The sequence below is a fragment of the Schistocerca gregaria genome, chromosome 4 (genome assembly GCF_023897955.1).
Source record: "Schistocerca gregaria isolate iqSchGreg1 chromosome 4, iqSchGreg1.2, whole genome shotgun sequence".
NCBI lineage: Eukaryota > Metazoa > Arthropoda > Insecta > Orthoptera > Acrididae > Schistocerca > Schistocerca gregaria.
In genome coordinates this window covers 786,244,931-786,254,364 of record NC_064923.1, presented here as the reverse complement: position 1 = coordinate 786,254,364, position 9,434 = coordinate 786,244,931, and the positions used below count along the sequence as shown (strand labels likewise).

At 46.2% G+C, this 9,434-nt stretch overlaps 1 non-coding gene across 1 annotated transcript; it reads right to left on the bottom strand.

Annotated features, from left to right (window-relative positions):
* Window positions 1-8,758: 8,758 nt before the first annotated feature.
* On the bottom strand, window positions 8,759-8,833 carry Trnas-cga (transfer RNA serine (anticodon CGA)). The gene has a single exon. It is a non-coding gene; the product is annotated as a tRNA-Ser (tRNA).
* Window positions 8,834-9,434: the final 601 nt, after the last annotated feature.

Below are 9,434 nucleotides of genomic sequence, written 5' to 3'. Positions count from 1 at the left end.
GTTGAAATATAATCTACTGTGTCCTTTAAGTTTTCCTGAGTTCTTGCAAGTTGCGTAACCGAATCGGTGGATGCACCTGAGTCCATTTTAGCTTGCAAGGTGTCGTGATTTTCACGAACAATAGTTTGCAGTTCTTTTATGGCTGCTTCATGATTTTGTAATGCATTTTCATGCCGGGAAATAATAGGATGAAAATGTTCACAAATTTGTGTTTTTACCTCATTACAGATTTTTTGGCATTTCGATTCAATGTTATGTAACTCAGTAGTTAAATCTTCACATGTTTGTTCAAGTGCGGTGTCTAACTTTTGAAGCTTTTGCTGTGTCTGTCTCTGATTTTGTTCCATTATGTCTAACTTTTGAAGCTTTTGTTGTGTTTGTCTCTGATTTTGTTCCATTGTGTCTAACTTTTGAAGATTTTCTTCCATTGTGTCTGTTACTGTGTTTGTCTCTGGTTGTGTTTCATTTGTTGCATTAATTGCAATAATAATGTATTAGTGTCTGGAATCTGTTCCTCTATGCTTTTCGGCTGTGCATTTGCACCGGCAACATTCACATTTTGACAAGCAGAAAATGTGTCTTGACTTATTTGAGAAAACGGTGAGGACGCAAAACCTGAATGTAAAGTATTTGCAAGATTGTGTCCTGTCATTTCGGATTCCTGACGCGAGCTGTTGCCGACCGATCGATCGATAATGCTACCCTGTTCACTAACTGTTTCACTGCCTACACCATTATTTGCAGCCCGCTCCATTTCCTTATGCACTATTTCCAAATTACTACTTTGAACATTAGTGAATTCATTACATGGTGGCGCTAACACACTGCTTTCGTCTTCACTGTCATTTCTCAGTTTACTTTGTAGCCTAGTATTACGTTTTCCACACGCCATTATTGTCACAATATTTCACACGATAACACAGAAAAGCACAATTTGAAGAGCAAAAATATGAGAACACAATTTGAAGAGCAAAAATAAGAGAACACATTAATGTAGCACTGAAAATAATATCTAGTTAATTGCAAGCGCAGCTGCGAAATACTTGGTGCAAACCTACATGAATGCTACAACTGTTTTACTGTAGAACAATGAAAAACTACAACTACAAAGGAAATTCTCTCTATAATTACGCGCTAGCAATAAACAAAAGCTACTCTAATTACACAAACTACAAGAAAAAAATGAGAAGATTCCAGTGAGGTATCCTCGGCTAAGGGTCGACATATGAAACGTTGGCTTTGAAAAATTTATGCACGACTGTTCTTAAACTGAAACACAATATTTTTTAGCGCAACGCAATCTGACTTCCAAAAATCGCTACAAAAGAATGGCCCTTACTAACATTAACCTATACGTTTCACAAATCACTTACCTCACAAAAATCTTCGTTACTCAAGCTACTGCAATACAGCGAGCGCCACTACTGCCAGCTAAATAAAAGATTCAAACTACTGAAGGCACTAACTACTGATAGGCATAGTTAGCAAATGAATGATTTTGATACTGAACAAACAATGTATTTACTTTAGTAGTCATAATATATATATAGCAGTTCATGACATCCAGTCTTACAAATTTCAAAACTCCGCCATCTCTCTCCCCACGTCCACCACTGCTGGCGGCTCACCTCCAACTGCGCAAAGCTACGCGCTGTTAGCATCCAGCTGCCGCTGCCCAACACTACAATGGCAGACAACAATGCAAACCAGCCACAGACTGCACACGGCACAGCCAGTGATTTTCATACAGAGAGCTACGTGGCGGCGGCGATACCAATAAAAAAAACCTAAGTATCCTACTTACAGTTTTAACTGTTTGCAAATGTACGCTGTTGGCCGACGCGCCACAGCACCGTGAGCAGCAGCCTCACAGCGGGGAGGGCGCAGTGTGGCAGCGGCTGTGGGCGGCGCGTATGCGACGAGCCCTCGGCGGGTCTCCGGCGCTGCGCTGCACCGGGCGTCTCCGGAACAGGCCACGCACGGGAGCTGCGGGCCGGTGGTGCTGGGGGCGGAGCTGCAGCCCCCTCGGGGTCAGAACAGACGAAGCTGCTCGTCGGGGTACCAATATGTTCCTAAAACCGCTGTAGCACGTCTCTGGACTTGTGTCACAGACAGCTATCCCGCCGAAAGTTGGCAGCGCTGCTGGGAAAGACATAGAGCGTGAACCAATGCAGGTGGTCCGCGGTCACGGTGCCCTCGAGTGTTACCGTAGGAGCCGTGGAAGCCCAGACGAACGTCCTCCACGCTGCCCCCAGAACTTCACTTTTCGAGCAGCCGCTGGCCTCAGGATTCCGGTATATACGGACTAAGGACACTGGCCCGCATCTAGACACTGGGTGGGGGTGGAGGGGGGGGGGGGGGGGGAAGGCAAACAGGGCTACTGCCTCGCGCGGCAATTTCAGGGAGCTCCAAATTCATATACTTGAAGAGAAAAAAACCTTGTTTCCCAAAGTGCCTAGCATTCAGCGCATATTGCTCTATCGATTGTTCGTATGATTTTGAAATGTATCCCTGTTGGTTTTTGAACATTTTTGAACACATTCTATGTTGATTTCTGAACGAATCATGATTTTTGAATGCGTGCATAGTGTACGTAATGTCTCTGCCAGGGGAATTCCCATCGCGTCTACAAATACAAAACTTTCCCACAAGCAAAAGGGGCTGTGCCGAGCAATCCCGAACGGGTGAATACCAGTCGCTGTTACTTTACGTGGTTGATTAGGTGTGCGAATGATTAGTGTTGTTATACGAGTATTTATTAGCAAAATCCATACACTTGGTTCAAATGGCTCTGAGCACTATGGGACTTAAGATCTAATGTCATCAGTCCCCTAGAACTTAGAACTACTTAAACCTAACTAACCTAAGGACATCAAACATATCAATGGCCGAGGCAGGACCGTAGTGGTCGCGCGGTTCCAGACTGAAGCGCCTAGAACCGCTCGGCCACACGGCCGGCTCCATGGACTCAGACTACAAACCAGAGTGGAAATAAACCACTGGCAGGAGCAACAGGTAAGAAAGATTACATATCCAAGAAAATGAAAATTTGACACACAATTTTTGCCAGATGGCTCCACTACTGAGGGCCAGTTCTACACTCACCGGTTAGCAGGAGCTTAACTTCTGTTATCGGAGTACCGTGGAAAACGCGGTTTACAAACAGGTAATAACGCCTAACCGGAAAATAAACACGGGATAACTAAAGCGGTGATTCTGCCAGGGTTCATGAAAGTAACTGGAGAATCAGTTTTGACAACAGCAGGGATAGTTACAGAATTAGAGATAACGAGATTGTTTGTTAGAACGAGGAAGGAGAAGAAACGGGGACATCACACAAATTGTATGGAAGGATATTATGATTCCAAATTTATATAAAAATTTCGTGCTCTCGCTTTTGATCTCTCGCTTGAGAAACTGGAGCTATCAATGAGAAGTGAAACTATTTCCTAACATAAAATTTTTGCTTGTAGTAAGTCTAATAGGCATTTGATATAGATACATCGTGTATTATATTCTGTTGTGTTATAAAAATGACCATTTGTTCCAAAAAGGTCTCTATTATTTGGCGTGTGTTACAATTGATGCAATATTAGAATGGCCTTTTTCGTTTTATCCAGCAGACAATGACTGAATAGACGTAATCAAATCCAGAAACCACACCAGTCTGTTTACTGTTCCTATTAACAACTTCTTCAGTATTAGACAACGACATTTTCATTTTTCATGTAGCAAAATGTTTGATCAACTTTTGGCGAGGTAATAAATTATTTCGTAGAAAGGAAAGCGTCCCACGTAAAGCTGTAGCAAGATTAGAGAGAAAAAATGCTGGGATTTAAGAACTGAAGAAATGTGTACTGTCTCGCTTGTCTCTCGTCTTTAATGCTTTTGTGTTTCGAATATTTGATTTTATGTGACAAAAAAGGGAAAGATATTAGCTAATAGAGAATACAGATTGCAGATTTTCCGAAGAGTTATTATTCTCCCGCTCACAAATAATCCCACCCAGTATTAGTTGTAAGTTTTTTAAGGGGGATAGGATGTCAAACCTGCCGACAGGGAGCAGGAGAGGCACCACGGGACATTTTAATTTCTGCTGTCCTGAATATAGGTTTGATGGTTGAAATGGTTCAAATGGCTCTGAGCACTATGGGACTTAATATCTGAGATCATCAGTCCCCTAGAACATAGAACTACTTAAACCTAACTACCCTAAGGACATCACACACATCCATGCCCGAGGCAGGATTCGAACCTGCGACCTTAGCGGTTTCGCGGTTCCAGACTGAAGCGCCTAGGACCGCTCAGCTACACCGGCCGGCCTAGGTTTGATGGCTCCCATTACAAAATATACACTTTGAGTTCCACACAGCGAAATGCAATGACGTGCGATAGAAGAGTGAAGAGGCGCGGCAACGCACTTTGGCACACTTAACGCCAAATAACATGTATTACGTTTCCTCGACCATATATGTTTTATATATCAAATTCTTCAGAAAGACGTGCGCTACAAAATGAACATACTTACGGAAAATCTTTCGTTTTTTCCATTTTTGGCATCCTATCTCAAACGCTCGAAGGGGAGGGATGGGGCGCCACTATCAAGTTTTTGCCACGATTCGGAAATATCGTAGATCTTGAGCTGTACGGACACGATCATCGACCTGGTATAACAAGAAAATCAGACCAGACAAGTCGTTTACTTTGATTCACGCTGCCGTTGGGCGAACATTGGAAGACGTACGTGTCGTCTGCTGCGGTGTCCCACTTTCAACAGTTTGCGCTGGACGGCGCGCTCCGAAACACGTGTGCTCGCACCAGCATTGGACGCTGTCGTCAGGTCGCCACCAGCCATGCACTACAGAGAGGGAAACCCTCTGACCTCCACAGTCTGATGTGCCGCACCTCTCCTCGCGCCCCCCTCGTGATTTCGCCGTCCCCCACTCTGCTCTCACGGCGACAGCAGCGTCACGCGAACAGGCGACCAGATCCGTTGTTTCCGAGGTGGTGACTCCCACGCGCCCAGTCACTACACTCTGCCCTTTCTCAGAGTCTCTTTTGTCAGCGGGGTTTCCCCATTTGCGGACCTTACCATCGCTAATATGATTCGTCTCTATGCCGCTTACAAACTTCCCTAGATCGTCACGTGCGCCCAGCTACAGTTGGTGGTATTCAGTCTTTTGGTCGGCAGTGAACATGCTGGTGGCTGACTGGTGTATTATCTACATAAACATCTACATACGTAGTCTCCAAGCCACCCTGTATCACTACTAGCCATTACCTTTCCTGTTCCAGTCGCAAATACAACAACGAAAAAACGACTGTCTTTATGCCTCCGTATGAGCGCCAGTTTCTTGTATCTTATCTTCATCGTTTGTTCCTAAGGAACGACACAGACACCCATGCCCGAGGGAGGACTCGAACCTCCGCCGGGACCAGCCGCACAGTCCATGACTGCAGCGCCTAAGACCGCTCGGCTAATCTCGCGCGGCGAAATGTTTGTCGACCGCACTAGAATCGTTCTGTAGTCTGCTTCAAATGCCGGTTCTCTAAATTTGGTCAATAATGCTCCTCGAAAACAACGTCGCTTTCCCTCCAGAAACTCCCATTCCAGTTATCTACTTAATATGTTCAGCATAAAGCATTCTCATCAAGAAATTTATTTTTACAATAACCGCTGTTACGGTTCTTCCCCTGACAACAAAGCATCAGGGAAGATGGCATTGTGGCAGAAATGTGGAAAATCGGAGGAGAAGTTGCTGCAGAAAGAATCGATCACCATACAGGAGATATGTGGAACACTGGACAGGACCCAAATGACTGGAAATGTGCGCTCATTACCCACTTTATAAGAAAGGTAACCAAACTGATTCAAATAATTGCAGGGGGATCTCTCTACTTCCAATCGCTTATTAGATTCTCCCTGGAGCTATGTTGAGCTGAACAGGTTCTTCACCTCACTGAAAAATACCAACCTGGTTTCCAGAAAGGAAAATCTTGAGCCACAAAGATATTCAACCTAAAAATCATTCTGCAAACAAAATCTCTAACGAGCCAAAACACTGTGGCATACGATTCGATAAATTGACAAACATCATTTAGTACCTTTGAAATGTTTGCAGTCGGCCAAAATACGAGAGAAATCTGACAGATAGTATCTCGAAAGTCAAGTTGTTCGGAGAAATTTCTGATTCGTTTGAAATTAAGACAGGGGTCAGACAATGAGATGGATTATCCCCAAACCTCTCCAACATCATATTAGATGAAATGGTGGAAACTTGGGAAGAAGCTCTGAATTTGGAAGGAGAAAGAGAAAACAACTGGATATCAAGGCCTTGCTCTCTTAGCAGACAACCCACAAGACCCTCGAAAGATACTTGAGAGTCTTTATGAAATCGCGAAAGAAACGGGACTTTAAATCTCCTATGAGAAACCAGAATATGTGGAGTACAGGTACCGAAGTGAGAGATGCATGTAAATAAATCGTGGAAGAGTGAGAGAAAAGAGAAATTTAAATGCGTGGGAGGGGGGGGGGGGGGAATGGATCCAACGCAACGGGTTGGATAAAGAGGCAAACAGGGGAAGAGCCAGAAAATATAATTTTCTACAACCTAATACAGAATAAGTACAACAAATAGGCATTATCCAAGAGGCCAAAATAAGACACTATAACTCGGTAGTACAACCTGAAGGACTGTACGCTTCAGAGTGTCTTATTAAAAATACACTCCTGGAAATTGAAATAAGAACACCGTGAATTCATTGTCCCAGGAAGGGGAAACTTTATTGACACATTCCTGGGGTCAGATACATCACATGATCACACTGACAGAACCACAGGCACATAGACACAGGCAACAGAGCATGCACAATGTCGGCACTAGTACAGTGTATATCCACCTTTCGCAGCAATGCAGGCTGCTATTCTCCCATGGAGACGATCGTAGAGATGCTGGATGTAGTCCTGTGGAACGGCTTGCCGTGCCATTTCCACCTGGCGCCTCAGTTGGACCAGCGTTCGTGCTGGACGTGCAGACCGCGTGAGACGACGCTTCATCCAGTCCCAGACATGCTCAATGGGGGACAGATCCGGAGATCTTGCTGGCCTGGGTAGTTGACTTACACCTTCTAGAGCACGTTGGGTGGCACGGGATACATGCGGACGTGCATTGTCCTGTTGGAACAGCAAGTTCCCTTGCCGGTCTAGGAATGGTAGAACGATGGGTTCGATGACGGTTTGGATGTACCGTGCACTATTCAGTGTCCCTTCGACGATCACCAGAGGTGTACGGCCAGTGTAGGAGATCGCTCCCCACACCATGATGCCTGGTGTTGGCCCTGTGTGCCTCGGTCGTATGCAGTCCTGATTGTGGCGCTCACCTGCACGGCGCCAAACACGCATACGACCATCATTGGCACCAAGGCACAAGCGACTCTCATCGCTGAAGACGACACGTCTCCATTCGTCCCTCCATTCACGCCTGTCGCGACACCACTGGAGGCGGGCTGCACGATGTTGGGGCGTGAGCGGAAGACGGCCTAACGGTGTGCGGGACCGTAGCCCAGCTTCATGGAGACGGTTGCGAATGGTCCTCGCCGATACTCCAGCAGCAACAGTGTCCCTAATTTGCTGGGAAGTGGCGGTGCGGTCCCCTACGGCACTGCGTAGGATCCTACGGTCTTGGCGTGCATCCGTGCGTCGCTGCGGTCCGGTCCCAGGTCAACGGGCACGTGCACCTTCCTCCGACCACTGGCGACAACATCGATGTACTGTGGAGACCTCACGCCCCACGTGTTGAGCAATTCGGCGGTACGTCCACCCGGCCTCCCGCATGCCCACTATACGCCCTCGCTCAAAGTCCGTCAACTGCACATACGGTTCACGTCCACGCTGTCGCGGCATGCTACCAGTGTTAAAGACTGCGATGGAGCTCCGTATGCCACGGCAAACTGGCTGACACTGACGGCGGCGGTGCACAAATGCTGCGCAGCTAGCGCCATTCGACGGCCAACACCGCGGTTCCTGGTGCGTCCGCTGTGCCGTGCGTGTGATCATTGCTTGTACAGCCCTCTCGCAGTGTCCGGAGCAAGTATGGTGGGTCTGACACACCGGTGTCAACGTGTTCTTTTTTCCATTTCCAGGAGTGTATTATGATAAGGATCATAGAAGAGTGTATATTGCTTTATATTGATAGGGTTTTGTTAATTATAAGGAAATAGACTTGAGTGCAGACTTCACTTAATAAAGGGATCCATGCACTAACGGAAAGATTGCAATTACAGTACATTTAAATCCATTGACTTGGATATAGCGATCTTTTTTTACCATGCTGTAATGGATTGGTAGACAGGGACTCGTACTGTTAGCCAATACACAGACCGTAATAATATTTATGAAGTGTAATTTTTTCAGAGACCTACACCTTTTTAAATGCAACAATGCCTATTGAGATTAACAAACTAAAAGTAGGGTAAATTAGAATGTCAGTGCCTTTTGTTGCATGATTCTAGTGCGAGTCGTTTAAGAGATATCGAATTTTAAAAAGTTGTCTCACCGAGGTTTCTATAATACCTGTGGTGGCAGACACTAAAGAACAACACACATGCATGATCTAGTTATGTGGATTCTCGCCAGTAACGACACAATTCACCGTCACAGGTTGTGTTCAAAATGACCGCCGCCAGCTGCAGTACGCGCTTCCAGTCTGGTGTGGAACGACTGCTCCACACGTGAAACTTCCTGGCAGATTAAAACTGTGTGCCCGACCGAGACTCGAACTCGGGACCTTTGCCTTTCGCGGGCAAGTGCTCTACCAACTGAGCTACCGAAGCACGACTCACGCCCGGTACTCACAGCTTTACTTCTGCCAGTATCCGTCTCCTACCTTCCAAACTTTACAGAAGCTCTTCTGCGAACCTTGCAGAACTAGCACTCCTGAAAGAAAGGATATTGTGGAGACATGGCTTAGCCACAGCCTGGGGGATGTTTCCAGAATGAGATTTTCACTCTGCAGCGGTCCCGAGTTCGAGTCTCGGTCGGGCACACAGTTTTAATCTGCCAGGAAGTTTCATATCAGCGCACACTCCGCTGCAGAGTGAAAATCTCATTCTGCTCCACACGTGTTAGCATTTCAGAGGAGGTGTCCCAACAGGCTGCGGAAATATGTGCTTGCATATCATCGGGTGTAGTCGGCGCGGCCTTGTAGATAGCGTCTTTCAGATTTCCCCACAGAAGAAAGTCTACAGACGTGAAATCCAGGGAACAGGCCGGTCAAGACACAGGTCCTCTGCGTTCAATCCAACGATTTGGAAACAATTTGTGAAGACATACCGTAGTAGTTCGTGCACTATGGCGCGGACAGCCATGATATTGGTACCACAGCTTCCTTCCACTCTGCAGAGGAACGTGTTCTGTCGTCCGTGCAAGATGGTCT